Consider the following 15445-nt stretch of genomic DNA (forward strand, 5'->3'; position numbering starts at 1 on the left):
GATGTTTCCACTATAGAATGCAGAGCAAGGGCAAAAATACAAGTGATAGAGCGAGTGAGTGAGAAGGAGTGTTGTGGAAGGAGAGAATGAAACAAAGACAGAGTGAGTGAACGGCAGGGAGGCATAGAAGAGGAGTCTAGTAGTGAAGGAGACCTGCTTTTCCCTGCTCTTGACCTCCCACCCATCCCCAAACAACCACAAACATACCTTCTGTGCAAAGTTGGTATGCAGAATTTCACGCCTCAGCAAGTGAGGGTGAGTCCCAGGCCAGGGGCTAAAGAGCAAAAGAGTGCCTGTGCTCAGACTTTCCCTGCTAGGGATAGTTTATCTGGAACAAGGCCTACTCTCTTGTATCCAGCAAGGATCTAGAAATCCTGCATGAATCTGCAAGGCACATTGGCAGCATAAATTTGCATAAACTGCCCCACCTATTGCCTTCCTACTTCCTGTGCTGTAGTTGTTTGTGTAGAGAGAGAGGTCGCAGGCAAGGAAATGTTGTGAGTCGGATACAGGACCCTAAATAGCTGGTGAGAGGTATGTGGTGTTCTAAAAGCATGAAAACTGTATACCTGTGAAATAAAGAGCTTTTGTATGTGTTCTTCTGTGTTTATTGTCCTGTGCATAAAGTTGCACCTTGTGTTTGAAGGTTTAAATTATTTCAGGCTTGCATGGAGGTAGACGTTTCTGAGTACCTTTTATTCATTTCTTAAAAGCCTATACTGTCAGGATGGCCGAGAGGTCTAAGGTGCTGTGTTTAAGCCACAGTCTCCTTTGGAGGCGTGGGTTCGAATCCCACTTCTGACATGCCTTTTGGAGATTTAATCTCCTTTATCAGGTTAACATCTGATGGAAGTTGCATCTGTTGGTCTTCACCTGGCACGTTATTCCGTTCTCCTCTTGTCAAGAGAGATGGGGTTTCTCATATATTTAGGTTCTATAACGTCTTGCTGACAAAGCGCAATCCTTACCAAATGAGCATAGGACCCATGTAAGAGGTCATCTGGAAGAGTCATGCTCTTGTATGCCCTGGCAAGACGGGCCCTGCAAATTTGGAAGAATGCCATGCATCTGGTAGACAACTGGACTCCAGCACACTTACAGCAATTTCCTTAGGGCTTTGATCAGTGGCTGCTTAAATTTGCATACTCCACCCTATGTTGTGACTTTGAGATCCCTTGTTGAAATTGCTTTAGCCAGCCAAGAGGTGGCTATTGTCTCAATTTCAAAGCAGCTTTGAGCCGTTCAAGTGGCTGGTGAATAGCACTTTCTCTTTGTTCGCCTCAAAGTTCTAAAGAGTTCTCCATAGGTCCTGCTCTGTACAGATTGTTCAAAGATCTGTTGGAAGTGCATATAATAGGATAAATAAATTGAGGGCATTCCTTTTCAGTACCTCACCTGCATGGCTGTCTGGCCTCTGGAAGAGGCTGAGAAAGCAAGTCAGGATGGCCGAGTGGTCTAAGGCGCTGTGTTCAGGTCGCAGTCTCCTCTGGAGGCGTGGGTTCAAATCCCACTTCTGACAGTCCTGTGTTTACTCTAATTTTTTTCTTGAGAAATATGATCATTTCCCTCGCAGTGGCTTATAGGATTGTCTTCTTGGAAGAGTGCAGTGAGTTTTTTTCTTGCTCTAGCCACTATTGGCCTAAGCTCTGTGCATTTTTTGGTTCCTAATATCTTTCTCACCCTTTAGATGAAAAAGCAGCATGGGGTCAGGATGGCCGAGTGGTCTAAGGCGCTGCGTTAAGGCCGCGGTCTCTCCTGGAGGCGTGGGTTCGAATCCCACTTCTGACAAAACTTGAATTCCATTTTCTCTCTCAGTTCCTTTAGAATCTCAGCTAAAAATTGGCAATGTAAATAATATCTGAATAAGTACCAAACTTCAGTTTCAACTGCAAATGCATTTGCCCTATTCTATCTTTAACGTTAATGTAATATTCTTCTAGCACTCGTGGTGTTTTATATTTCTTTTGTGGGGTACTTTAAAAATCTTTTTTATGAAAGAAATGGGTTACATTAAGTCTTGTGATGTTTTAGGTTTCCAATAAGGAGGTTTTAAATTTTATGTCACGTCATTTTCAGATGCTTCATTCAAGAGATGTTTCCACTATAGAATGCAGAGCAAGGGCAAAAATACAAGTGATAGAGCGAGTGAGTGAGAAGGAGTGTTGTGGAAGGAGAGAATGAAACAAAGACAGAGTGAGTGAACGGCAGGGAGGCATAGAAGAGGAGTCTAGTAGTGAAGGAGACCTGCTTTTCCCTGCTCTTGACCTCCCACCCATCCCCAAACAACCACAAACATACCTTCTGTGCAAAGTTGGTATGCAGAATTTCACGCCTCAGCAAGTGAGGGTGAGTCCCAGGCCAGGGGCTAAAGAGCAAAAGAGTGCCTGTGCTCAGACTTTCCCTGCTAGGGATAGTTTATCTGGAACAAGGCCTACTCTCTTGTATCCAGCAAGGATCTAGAAATCCTGCATGAATCTGCAAGGCACATTGGCAGCATAAATTTGCATAAACTGCCCCACCTATTGCCTTCCTACTTCCTGTGCTGTAGTTGTTTGTGTAGAGAGAGAGGTCGCAGGCAAGGAAATGTTGTGAGTCGGATACAGGACCATAAATAGCTGGTGAGAGGTATGTGGTGTTCTAAAAGCATGAAAACTGTATACCTGTGAAATGAAGTGATTTCGTATGTGTTCTTCTGTGTTTATTGTCCTGTGCATAAAGTTGCACCTTGTGTTTGAAGGTTTAAATTATTTCAGGCTTGCATGGAGGTAGACGTTTCTGAGTAACTTTTATTCATTTCTTAAAAGCATATACTGTCAGGATGGCCGAGAGGTCTAAGGCGCTGTGTTTAGGCCACAGTCTCCTTTGGAGGCGTGGGTTCGAATCCCACTTCTGACATGCCTTTTGGAGATTTAATCTCCTTTATCAGGTTAACATCTGATGGAAGTTGCATCTGTTGGTCTTCACTTGGCACGTTATTCCGTTCTCCTCTTGTCAAGAGAGATGGGGTTTCTCATATATTTAGGTTCTATAACGTCTTGCTGACAAAGCGCAATCCTTACCAAATGAGCATAGGACCCATGTAAGAGGTCATCTGGAAGAGTCATGCTCTTGTATGCCCTGGCCAGACGGGCCCTGCAAATTTGGAAGAATGCCATGCATCTGGTAGACAACTGGACTCCAGCACACTTACAGCAATTTCCTCAGGGCTTTGATCAGGGGCTGCTTAAATTTGCATACTCCACCCTATGTTGTGACTTTGAGATCCCTTGTTGAAATTGCTTTAGCCAGCCAAGAGGTGGCTATTGTCTCAATTTCAAAGCAGCTTTGAGCCGTTCAAGTGGCTGGTGAATAGCACTTTCTCTTTGTTCGCCTCAAAGTTCTAAAGAGTTCTCCATAGGTCCTGCTCTGTACAGATTGTTCAAAGATCTGTTGGAAGTGCATATAATAGGATAAATAAATTGAGGGCATTCCGTTTCAGTACCTCACCTGCATGGCTGTCTGGCCTCTGGAAGATGCTGTGAAAGCAAGTCAGGATGGCTGAGTGGTCTAAGGCGCTGCGTTCAGGTTGCAGTCTCCTCTGGAGGCGTGGGTTCAAATCCCACTTCTGACAGTCCTGTGTTTACTCTAATTTTTTTCTTGAGAAATATGATCATTTCCCTCGCAGTGGCTTATAGGATTGTCTTCTTGGAAGAGTGCAGTGAGTTTTTTTCTTGCTCTAGCCACTATTGGCCTAAGCTCTGTGCATTTTTTGGTTCCTAATATCTTTCTCACCCTTTAGATGAAAAATCAGCATGGGTTCAGGATGGCCGAGTGGTCTAAGGCGCTGTGTAAGGCCGCAGTCTCTCCTGGAGGCGTGGGTTCGAATCCCACTTCTGACAAAACTTGAATTCCATTTTCTCTCTCAGTTCCTTTAGAATCTCAGCTAAAAATTGGCAATGTAAATAATATCTGAATAAGTACCAAACTTCAGTTTCAACTGCAAATGCATTTGCCCTATTCTATCTTTAACGTTAATGTAATATTCTTCTAGCACTCGTGGTGTTTTATATTTGTTTTGTGGGGTACTTTAAAAATCTTTTTTATGAAAGAAATGGGTTACATTAAGTCTTGTGATGTTTTAGGTTTCCAATAAGGAGGTTTTAAATTTTATGTCACGTCATTTTCAGATGCTTCATTCAAGAGATGTTTCCACTATAGAATGCAGAGCAAGGGCAAAAATACAAGTGATAGAGCGAGTGAGTGAGAAGGAGTGTTGTGGAAGGAGAGAATGAAACAAAGACAGAGTGAGTGAATGGCAGGGAGGCATAGAAGAGGAGTCTAGTAGTGAAGGAGACCTGCTTTTCCCTGCTCTTGACCTCCCACCCATCCCCAAACAACCACAAACATACCTGCTGTGCAAAGTTGGTATGCAGAATTTCACGCCTCAGCAAGTGAGGGTGAGTCCCAGGCCAGGGGCTAAAGAGCAAAAGAGTGCCTGTGCTCAGACTTTCCCTGCTAGGGATAGTTTATCTGGAACAAGGCCTACTCTCTTGTATCCAGCAAGGATCTAGAAATCCTGCATGAATCTGCAAGGCACCAATGTGCCTTGCAGATTCATGCAGCATAAATTTGCATAAACTGCCCCACCTATTGCCTTCCTACTTCCTGTGCTGTAGTTGTTTGTGTAGAGAGAGAGGTCGCAGGCAAGGAAATGTTGTGAGTCGGATACAGGACCCTAAATAGCTGGTGAGAGGTATGTGGTGTTCTAAAAGCATGAAAACTGTATACCTGTGAAATAAAGTGCTTTCGTATGTGTTCTTCTGTGTTTATTGTCCTGTGCATAAAGTTGCACCTTGTGTTTGAAGGTTTAAATTATTTCAGGCTTGCATGGAGGTAGACGTTTCTGAGTAACTTTTATTCATTTTTTAAAAGCCTATACTGTCAGGATGGCCGAGAGGTCTAAGGTGCTGTGTTTAAGGCACAGTCTCCTTTGGAGGCGTGGGTTCGAATCCCACTTCTGACATGCCTTTTGGAGATTTAATCTCCTTTATCAGGTTAACATCTGATGGAAGTTGCATCTGTTGGTCTTCACTTGGCACGTTATTCCGTTCTCCTCTTGTCAAGAGAGATGGGGTTTCTCATATATTTAGGTTCTATAACGTCTTGCTGACAAAGCGCAATCCTTACCAAATGAGCATAGGACCCATGTAAGAGGTCATCTGGAAGAGTCATGCTCTTGTATGCCCTGGCAAGACGGGCCCTGCAAATTTGGAAGAATGCCATGCATCTGGTAGACAACTGGACTCCAGCACACTTACAGCAATTTCCTTAGGGCTTTGATCAGGGGCTGCTTAAATTTGCATACTCCACCCTATGTTGTGACTTTGAGATCCCTTGTTGAAATTGCTTTAGCCAGCCAAGAGGTGGCTATTGTCTCAATTTCAAAGCAGCTTTGAAACGTTCAAGTGGCTGGTGAATAGCACTTTCTCTTTGTTCGCCTCAAAGTTCTAAAGAGTTCTCCATAGGTCCTGCTCTGTACAGATTGTTCAAAGATCTGTTGGAAGTGCATATAATAGGATAAATAAATTGAGGGCATTCCTTTTCAGTACCTCACCTGCATGGCTGTCTGGCCTCTGGAAGATGCTGGGAAAGCAAGTCAGGATGGCCGAGTGGTCTAAGGCGCTGCGTTCAGGTCGCAGTCTCCTCTGGAGGCGTGGGTTCAAATCCCATTCCTGACAGTCCTGTGTTTACTCTAATTTTTTTCTTGAGAAATATGATCATTTCCCTCGCAGTGGCTTATAGGATTGTCTTCTTGGAAGAGTGCAGTGAGTTTTTTTCTTGCTCTAGCCACTATTGGCCTAAGCTCTGTGCATTTTTTGGTTCCTAATATCTTTCTCACCCTTCTTTAGATGAAAAAGCAGCATGGGGTCAGGATTGCCGAGTGGTCTAAGGCGCTGCGTTAAGGCCGCAGTCTCTCCTGGAGGCGTGTGTTCAAATCCCACTTCTGACAAAACTTGAATTCCATTTTCTCTCTCAGTTCCTTTAGAATCTCAGCTAAAAATTGGCAATGTAAATAATATCTGAATAAGTACCAAACTTCAGTTTCAACTGCAAATGTATTTGCCCTATTCTATCTTTAACGTTAATGTAATATTCTTCTAGCACTCGTGGTGTTTTATATTTCTTTTGTGGGGTACTTTAAAAATCTTTTTTATGAAAGAAATGGGTTACATTAAGTCTTGTGATGTTTTAGGTTTCCAATAAGGAGGTTTTAAATTTTATGTCACGTCATTTTCAGATGCTTCATTCAAGAGCTGTTTCCACTATAGAATGCAGAGCAAGGGCAAAAATACAAGTGATAGAGCGAGTGAGTGAGAAGGAGTGTTGTGGAAGGAGAGAATGAAACAAAGACAGAGTGAGTGAACGGCAGGGAGGCATAGAAGAGGAGTCTAGTAGTGAAGGAGACCTGCTTTTCCCTGCTCTTGACCTCCCACCCATCCCCAAACAACCACAAACATACCTTCTGTGCAAAGTTGGTATGCAGAATTTCACGCCTCAGCAAGTGAGGGTGAGTCCCAGGCCAGGGGCTAAAGAGCAAAAGAGTGCCTGTGCTCAGACTTTCCCTGCTAGGGATAGTTTATCTGGAACAAGGCCTACTCTCTTGTATCCAGCAAGGATCTAGAAATCCTGCATGAATCTGCAAGGCACATTGGCAGCATAAATTTGCATAAACTGCCCCACCTATTGCCTTCCTACTTCCTGTGCTGTAGTTGTTTGTGTAGAGAGAGAGGTCGCAGGCAAGGAAATGTTGTGAGTCGGATACAGGACCCTAAATAGCTGGTGAGAGGTATGTGGTGTTCTAAAAGCATGAAAACTGTATACCTGTGAAATAAAGTGCTTTCGTATGTGTTCTTCTGTGTTTATTGTCCTGTGCATAAAGTTGCACCTTGTGTTTGAAGGTTTAAATTATTTCAGGCTTGCATGGAGGTAGACGTTTCTGAGTAACTTTTATTCATTTCTTAAAAGCCTATACGGTCAGGATGGCCGAGAGTTCTAAGGTGCTGTGTTTAAGCCACAGTCTCCTTTGGAGGCGTGGGTTCGAATCCCACTTCTGACATGCCTTTTGGAGATTTAATCTCCTTTATCAGGTTAACATCTGATGGAAGTTGCATCTGTTGGTCTTCACCTGGCACGTTATTCCGTTCTCCTCTTGTCAAGAGAGATGGGGTTTCTCATATATTTAGGTTCTATAACGTCTTGCTGACAAAGCGCAATCCTTACCAAATGAGCATAGGACCCATGTAAGAGGTCATCTGGAAGAGTCATGCTCTTGTATGCCCTGGCCAGACGGGCCCTGCAAATTTGGAAGAATGCCATGCATCTGGTAGACAACTGGACTCCAGCACACTTACAGCAATTTCCTTAGGGCTTTGATCAGGGGCTGCTTAAATTTGCATACTCCACCCTATGTTGTGACTTTGAGATCCCTTGTTGAAATTGCTTTAGCCAGCCAAGAGGTGGCTATTGTCTCAATTTCAAAGCAGCTTTGAGCCGTTCAAGTGGCTGGTGAATAGCACTTTCTCTTTGTTCGCCTCAAAGTTCTAAAGAGTTCTCCATAGGTCCTGCTCTGTACAGATTGTTCAAAGATCTGTTGGAAGTGCATATAATAGGATAAATAAATTGAGGGCATTCCTTTTCAGTACCTCACCTGCATGGCTGTCTGGCCTCTGGAAGATGCTGGGAAAGCAAGTCAGGATGGCCGAGTGGTCTAAGGCGCTGCGTTCAGGTTGCAGTCTCCTCTGGAGGCGTGGGTTCAAATCCCACTTCTGACAGTCCTGTGTTTACTCTAATTTTTTTCTTGAGAAATATGATCATTTCCCTCGCAGTGGCTTATAGGATTGTCTTCTTGGAAGAGTGCAGTGAGTTTTTTTCTTGCTCTAGCCACTATTGGCCTAAGCTCTGTGCATTTTTTGGTTCCTAATATCTTTCTCACCCTTTAGATGAAAAAGCAGCATGGGGTCAGGATGGCCGAGTGGTCTAAGGAGCTGTGTAAGGCCGCAGTCTCTCCTGGAGGCGTGGGTTCGAATCCCACTTCTGACAAAACTTGAATTCCATTATCTCTCTCAGTTCCTTTAGAATCTCAGCTAAAAATTGGCAATGTAAATAATATCTGAATAAGTACCAAACTTCAATTTCAACTGCAAATGCATTTGCCCTATTCTATCTTTAACGTTAATGTAATATTCTTCTAGCACTCGTGGTGTTTTATATTTCTTTTGTGGGGTACTTTAAAAATCTTTTTTATGAAAGAAATGGGTTACATTAAGTCTTGTGATGTTTTAGGTTTCCAATAAGGAGGTTTTAAATTTTATGTCACGTCATTTTCAGATGCTTCATTCAAGAGATGTTTCCACTATAGAATGCAGAGCAAGGGCAAAAATACAAGTGATAGAGCGAGTGAGTGAGAAGGAGTGTTGTGGAAGGAGAGAATGAAACAAAGACAGAGTGAGTGAACGGCAGGGAGGCATAGAAGAGTAGTCTAGTAGTGAAGGAGACCTGCTTTTCCCTGCTCTTGACCTCCCACCCATCCCCAAACAACCACAAACATACCTTCTGTGCAAAGTTGGTATGCAGAATTTCACGCCTCAGCAAGTGAGGGTGAGTCCCAGGCCAGGGGCTAAAGAGCAAAAGAGTGCCTGTGCTCAGACTTTCCCTGCTAGGGATAGTTTATCTGGAACAAGGCCTACTCTCTTGTATCCAGCAAGGATCTAGAAATCCTGCATGAATCTGCAAGGCACATTGGCAGCATAAATTTGCATAAACTGCCCCACCTATTGCCTTCCTACTTCCTGTGCTGTAGTTGTTTGTGTAGAGAGAGAGGTCGCAGGCAAGGAAATGTTGTGAGTCGGATACAGGACCCTAAATAGCTGGTGAGAGGTATGTGGTGTTCTAAAAGCATGAAAACTGTATACCTGTGAAATAAAGTGCTTTCGTATGTGTTCTTCTGTGTTTATTGTCCTGTGCATAAAGTTGCACCTTGTGTTTGAAGGTTTAAATTATTTCAGGCTTGCATGGAGGTAGATGTTTCTGAGTAACTTTTATTCATTTCTTAAAAGCCTATACTGTCAGGATGGCCGAGAGGTCTAAGGTGCTGTGTTTAGGCCACAGTCTCCTTTGGAGGCGTGCGTTCGAATCCCACTTGTGACATGCCTTTTGGAGATTTAATCTCCTTTATCAGGTTAACATCTGATGGAAGTTGCATCTGTTGGTCTTCACCTGGCACGTTATTCCGTTCTCCTCTTGTCAAGAGAGATGGGGTTTCTCATATATTTAGGTTCTATAACGTCTTGCTGACAAAGCGCAATCCTTACCAAATGAGCATAGGACCCATGTAAGAGGTCATCTGGAAGAGTCATGCTCTTGTATGCCCTGGCCAGACGGGCCCTGCAAATTTGGAAGAATGCCATGCATCTGGTAGACAACTGGACTCCAGCACACTTACAGCAATTTCCTTAGGGCTTTGATCAGGGGCTGCTTAAATCTGCATACTCCACCCTATGTTGTGACTTTGAGATCCCTTGTTGAAATTGCTTTAGCCAGCCAAGAGGTGGCTATTGTCTCAATTTCAAAGCAGCTTTGAGCCGTTCAAGTGGCTGGTGAATAGCACTTTCTCTTTGTTCGCCTCAAAGTTCTAAAGAGTTCTCCATAGGTCCTGCTCTGTACAGATTGTTCAAAGATCTGTTGGAAGTGCATATAATAGGATAAATAAATTGAGGGCATTACTTTTCAGTACCTCACCTGCATGGCTGTCTGGCCTCTGGAAGATGCTGGGAAAGCAAGTTAGGATGGCCGAGTGGTCTAAGGCGCTGCGTTCAGGTCGAAGTCTCCTCTGGAGGCGTGGGTTCAAATCCCACTTCTGAGAGTCCTGTGGTTACTCTAATTTTTTTCTTGAGAAATATGATCATTTCCCTCGCAGTGGCTTATAGGATTGTCTTCTTGGAAGAGTGCAGTGAGTCTTTTTCTTGCTCTAGCCACTATTGGCCTAAGCTCTGTGCATTTTTTGGTTCCTAATATCTTTCTCACCCTTCTTTAGATGAAAAAGCAGCATGGGGTCAGGATTGCCGAGTGGTCTAAGGCGCTGCGTTAAGGCCGCAGTCTCTCCTGGAGGCGTGGGTTCAAATCCCACTTCTGACAAAACTTGAATTCCATTTTCTCTCTCAGTTCCTTTAGAATCTCAGCTAAAAATTGGCAATGTAAATAATATCTGAATAAGTACCAAACTTCAGTTTCAACTGCAAATGCATTTGCCCTATTCTATCTTTAACGTTAATGTAATATTCTTCTAGCACTCGTGGTGTTTTATATTTGTTTTGTGGGGTACTTTAAAAATCTTTTTTATGAAAGAAATGGGTTACATTAAGTCTTGTGATGTTTTAGGTTTCCAATAAGGAGGTTTTAAATTTTATGTCACGTCATTTTCAGATGCTTCATTCAAGAGCTGTTTCCACTATAGAATGCAGAGCAAGGGCTAAAATACAAGTGATAGAGCGAGTGAGTGAGAAGGAGTGTTGTGGAAGGAGAGAATGAAACAAAGACAGAGTGAGTGAACGGCAGGGAGGCATAGAAGAGTAGTCTAGTAGTGAAGGAGACCTGCTTTTCACTGCTCTTGACCTCCCACCCATCCCCAAACAACCACAAACATACCTTCTGTGCAAAGTTGGTATGCAGAATTTCACGCCTCAGCAAGTGAGGGTGAGTCCCAGGCCAGGGGCTAAAGAGCAAAAGAGTGCCTGTGCTCAGACTTTCCCTGCTAGGGATAGTTTATCTGGAACAAGGCCTACTCTCTTGTATCCAGCAAGGATCTAGAAATCCTGCATGAATCTGCAAGGCACATTGGCAGCATAAATTTGCATAAACTGCCCCACCTATTGCCTTCCTACTTCCTGTGCTGTAGTTGTTTGTGTAGAGAGAGAGGTCGCAGGCAAGGAAATGTTGTGAGTCGGATACAGGACCCTAAATAGCTGGTGAGAGGTATGTGGTGTTCTAAAAGCATGAAAACTGTATACCTGTGAAATAAAGTGCTTTCGTATGTGTTCTTCTGTGTTTATTGTCCTGTGCATAAAGTTGCACCTTGTGTTTGAAGGTTTAAATTATTTCAGGCTTGCATGGAGGTAGACGTTTCTGAGTAACTTTTATTCATTTCTTAAAAGCCTATACTGTCAGGATGGCCGAGAGGTCTAAGGCGCTGTGTTTAGGCCACAGTCTCCTTTGGAGGCGTGGGTTCGAATCCCACTTCTGACATGCCTTTTGGAGATTTAATCTCCTTTATCAGGTTAACATCTGAGGGAAGTTGCATCTGTTGGTCTTCACCTGGCACGTTATTCCGTTCTCCTCTTGTCAAGAGAGATGGGGTTTCTCATATATTTAGGTTCTATAACGTCTTGCTGACAAAGCGCAATCCTTACCAAATGAGCATAGGACCCATGTAAGAGGTCATCTGGAAGAGTCATGCTCTTGTATGCCCTGGCCAGACCGGCCCTGCAAATTTGGAAGAATGCCATTCATCTGGTAGACAACTGGACTCCAGCACACTTACAGCAATTTCCTCAGGGCTTTGATCAGGGGCTGCTTAAATTTGCATACTCCACCCTATGTTGTGACTTTGAGATCCCTTGTTGAAATTGCTTTAGCCAGCCAAGAGGTGGCTATTGTCTCAATTTCAAAGCAGCTTTGAGCCGTTCAAGTGGCTGGTGAATAGCACTTTCTCTTTGTTCGCCTCAAAGTTCTAAAGAGTTCTCCATAGGTCCTGCTCTGTACAGATTGTTCAAAGATCTGTTGGAAGTGCATATAATAGGATAAATAAATTGAGGGCATTCCTTTTCAGTACCTCACCTGCATGGCTGTCTGGCCTCTGGAAGATGCTGTGAAAGCAAGTCAGGATGGCCGAGTGGTCTAAGGCGCTGCGTTCAGGTCGCAGTCTCCTCTGGAGGTGTGGGTTCAAATCCCACTTCTGACAGTCCTGTGTTTACTCTACTTTTTTTCTTGAGAAATATGATCATTTCCCTCGCAGTGGCTTATAGGATTGTCTTCTTGGAAGAGTGCAGTGAGTTTTTTTCTTGCTCTAGCCACTATTGGCATAAGCTCTGTGCATTGTTTGGTTCCTAATATATTTCTCACCCTTTAGATGAAAAAGCAGCATGGGGTCAGGATGGCCGAGTGGTCTAAGGCGCTGAGTTAAGGCCGCAGTCTCTCCTGGAGGCGTGGGTTCGAATCCCACTTCTGACAAAACTTGAATTCCATTTTCTCTCTCAGTTCCTTTAGAATCTCAGCTAAAAATTGGCAATGTAAATAATATCTGAATAAGTACCAAACTTCAGTTTCAACTGCAAATGCATTTGCCCTATTCTATCTTTAACGTTAATGTAATATTCTTCTAGCACTCGTGGTGTTTTATATTTGTTTTGTGGGGTACTTTAAAAATCTTTTTTATGAAAGAAATGGGTTACATTAAGTCTTGTGATGTTTTAGGTTTCCAATAAGGAGGTTTTAAATTTTATGTCACGTCATTTTCAGTGGCTTCATTCAAGAGCTGTTTCCACTATAGAATGCAGAGCAAGGGCTAAAATACAAGTGATAGAGCGAGTGAGTGAGAAGGAGTGTTGTGGAAGGAGAGAATGAAACAAAGACAGAGTGAGTGAACGGCAGGGAGGCATAGAAGAGTAGTCTAGTAGTGAAGGAGACCTGCTTTTCACTGCTCTTGACCTCCCACCCATCCCCAAACAACCACAAACATACCTTCTGTGCAAAGTTGGTATGCAGAATTTCACGCCTCAGCAAGTGAGGGTGAGTCCCAGGCCAGGGGCTAAAGAGCAAAAGAGTGCCTGTGCTCAGACTTTCCCTGCTAGGGATAGTTTATCTGGAACAAGGCCTACTCTCTTGTATCCAGCAAGGATCTAGAAATCCTGCATGAATCTGCAAGGCACATTGGCAGCATAAATTTGCATAAACTGCCCCACCTATTGCCTTCCTACTTCCTGTGCTGTAGTTGTTTGTGTAGAGAGAGAGGTCGCAGGCAAGGAAATGTTGTGAGTCGGATACAGGACCCTAAATAGCTGGTGAGAGGTATGTGGTGTTCTAAAAGCATGAAAACTGTATACCTGTGAAATAAAGTGCTTTCGTATGTGTTCTTCTGTGTTTATTGTCCTGTGCATAAAGTTGCACCTTGTGTTTGAAGGTTTAAATTATTTCAGGCTTGCATGGAGGTAGACGTTTCTGAGTAACTTTTATTCATTTCTTAAAAGCCTATACTGTCAGGATGGCTGAGAGGTCTAAGGTGCTGTGTTTAGGCCACAGTCTCCTTTGGAGGCGTGGGTTCGAATCCCACTTCTGACATGCCTTTTGGAGATTTAATCTCCTTTATCAGGTTAACATCTGATGGAAGTTGCATCTGTTGGTCTTCACTTGGCACGTTATTCCGTTCTCCTCTTGTCAAGAGAAATGGGGTTTCTCATATATTTAGGTTCTATAACGTCTTGCTGACAAAGCGCAATCCTTACCAAATGAGCATAGGACCCATGTAAGAGGTCATCTGGAAGAGTCATGCTCTTGTATGCCCTGGCCAGACGGGCCCTGCAAATTTGGAAGAATGCCATTCATCTGGTAGACAACTGGACTCCAGCACACTTACAGCAATTTCCTCAGGGCTTTGATCAGGGGCTGCTTAAATTTGCATACTCTACCCTATGTTGTGACTTTGAGATCCCTTGTTGAAATTGCTTTAGCCAGCCAAGAGGTGGCTATTGTCTCAATTTCAAAGCAGCTTTGAGCCGTTCAAGTGGCTGGTGAATAGCACTTTCTCTTTGTTCGCCTCAAAGTTCTAAAGAGTTCTCCATAGGTCCTGCTCTGTACAGATTGTTCAAAGATCTGTTGGAAGTGCATATAATAGGATAAATAAATTGAGGGCATTCCTTTTCAGTACCTCACCTGCATGGCTGTCTGGCCTCTGGAAGATGCTGTGAAAGCAAGTCAGGATGGCCGAGTGGTCTAAGGCGCTGCGTTCAGGTCGCAGTCTCCTCTGGAGGTGTGGGTTCAAATCCCACTTCTGACAGTCCTGTGTTTACTCTACTTTTTTTCTTGAGAAATATGATCATTTCAATCGCAGTGGCTTATAGGATTGTCTTCTTGGAAGAGTGCAGTGAGTTTTTTTCTTGCTCTAGCCCCTATTGGCCTAAGCTCTGTGCATTTTTTGGTTCCTAATATATTTCTCACCCTTTAGATGAAAAAGCAGCATGGGTTCAGGATGGCCGAGTGGTCTAAGGCGCTGCGTTAAAGCTGCAGTCTCTCCTGGAGGCGTGGGTTCGAATCCCACTTCTGACAAAACTTGAATTCCATTTTCTCTCTCAGTTCCTTTAGAATCTCAGCTAAAAAGTGGCAATGTAAATAATATCTGAATAAGTACCAAACTTCAGTTTCAACTGCAAATGCATTTGCCCTATTCTATCTTTAACGTTAATGTAATATTCTTCTAGCACTCGTGGTGTTTTATATTTGTTTTGTGGGGTACTTTAAAAATCTTTTTTATGAAAGAAATGGGTTACATTAAGTCTTGTGATGTTTTAGGTTTCCAATAAGGAGGTTTTAAATTTTATGTCACGTCATTTTCAGATGCTTCATTCAAGAGCTGTTTCCACTATAGAATGCAGAGCAAGGGCAAAAATACAAGTGATAGAGCGAGTGAGTGAGAAGGAGTGTTGTGGAAGGAGAGAATGAAACAAAGACAGAGTGAGTGAATGGCAGGGAGGCATAGAAGAGGAGTCTAGTAGTGAAGGACACCTGCTTTTCCCTGCTCTTGACCTCCCACCCATCCCCAAACAACCACAAACATACCTTCTGTGCAAAGTTGGTATGCAGAATTTCACGCCTCAGCAAGTGAGGGTGAGTCCCAGGCCAGGGGCTAAAGAGCAAAAGAGTGCCTGTGCTCAGACTTTCCCTGCTAGGGATAGTTTATCTGGAACAAGTCCTTCTCTCTTGTATCCAGCAAGGATCTAGAAATCCTGCATGAATCTGCAAGGCACATTGGCAGCATAAATTTGCATAAACTGCCCCACCTATTGCCTTCCTACTTCCTGTGCTGTAGTTGTTTGTGTAGAGAGAAAGGTCGCAGGCAAGGAAATGTTGTGAGTCGGATACAGGACCCTAAATAGCTGGTGAGAGGTATGTGGTGTTCTAAAAGCATGAAAACTGTATACCTGTGAAATAAAGTGCTTTCGTATGTGTTCTTCTGTGTTTATTGTCCTGTGCATAAAGTTGCACCTTGTGTTTGAAGGTTTAAATTATTTCAGGCTTGCATGGAGGTAGACGTTTCTGAGTAACTTTTATTCATTTCTTAAAAGCCTATACTGTCAGGATGGCCGAGAGGTCTAAGGTGCTGTGTTTAGGCCACAGTCTCCTTTGGAGGCGTGCGTTC

At 43.5% G+C, this 15445-nt stretch overlaps 11 non-coding genes across 11 annotated transcripts; all 11 read left to right on the top strand.

Moving 5' to 3' along the window:
• The first annotated feature begins 1436 nt into the window (after positions 1-1436).
• On the top strand, positions 1437-1519 carry TRNAL-CAG (transfer RNA leucine (anticodon CAG)). Its single transcript has one exon. It is a non-coding gene; the product is annotated as a tRNA-Leu (tRNA).
• Positions 1520-1705: 186 nt separating this feature from the next.
• TRNAL-AAG (transfer RNA leucine (anticodon AAG)) lies at positions 1706-1788 on the top strand. Its single transcript has one exon. It is a non-coding gene; the product is annotated as a tRNA-Leu (tRNA).
• Positions 1789-2812: 1024 nt separating this feature from the next.
• Positions 2813-2895, top strand: TRNAL-UAG (transfer RNA leucine (anticodon UAG)). The gene has a single exon. It is a non-coding gene; the product is annotated as a tRNA-Leu (tRNA).
• Positions 2896-5634: 2739 nt separating this feature from the next.
• TRNAL-CAG (transfer RNA leucine (anticodon CAG)) lies at positions 5635-5717 on the top strand. The gene has a single exon. It is a non-coding gene; the product is annotated as a tRNA-Leu (tRNA).
• Positions 5718-7728: 2011 nt separating this feature from the next.
• Positions 7729-7811, top strand: TRNAL-CAG (transfer RNA leucine (anticodon CAG)). The gene has a single exon. It is a non-coding gene; the product is annotated as a tRNA-Leu (tRNA).
• A 3386-nt stretch (positions 7812-11197) lies between these two features.
• TRNAL-UAG (transfer RNA leucine (anticodon UAG)) lies at positions 11198-11280 on the top strand. The gene has a single exon. It is a non-coding gene; the product is annotated as a tRNA-Leu (tRNA).
• A 632-nt stretch (positions 11281-11912) lies between these two features.
• Positions 11913-11995, top strand: TRNAL-CAG (transfer RNA leucine (anticodon CAG)). Its single transcript has one exon. It is a non-coding gene; the product is annotated as a tRNA-Leu (tRNA).
• A 186-nt stretch (positions 11996-12181) lies between these two features.
• On the top strand, positions 12182-12264 carry TRNAL-AAG (transfer RNA leucine (anticodon AAG)). Its single transcript has one exon. It is a non-coding gene; the product is annotated as a tRNA-Leu (tRNA).
• Positions 12265-13288: 1024 nt separating this feature from the next.
• On the top strand, positions 13289-13371 carry TRNAL-UAG (transfer RNA leucine (anticodon UAG)). Its single transcript has one exon. It is a non-coding gene; the product is annotated as a tRNA-Leu (tRNA).
• A 632-nt stretch (positions 13372-14003) lies between these two features.
• On the top strand, positions 14004-14086 carry TRNAL-CAG (transfer RNA leucine (anticodon CAG)). Its single transcript has one exon. It is a non-coding gene; the product is annotated as a tRNA-Leu (tRNA).
• A 185-nt stretch (positions 14087-14271) lies between these two features.
• Positions 14272-14355, top strand: TRNAF-AAA (transfer RNA phenylalanine (anticodon AAA)). The gene has a single exon. It is a non-coding gene; the product is annotated as a tRNA-Phe (tRNA).
• The last annotated feature ends 1090 nt before the right edge of the window (positions 14356-15445 follow it).

Source organism: Triturus cristatus, unplaced genomic scaffold (genome assembly GCF_964204655.1).
Source record: "Triturus cristatus unplaced genomic scaffold, aTriCri1.1 SCAFFOLD_262, whole genome shotgun sequence".
NCBI lineage: Eukaryota > Metazoa > Chordata > Amphibia > Caudata > Salamandridae > Triturus > Triturus cristatus.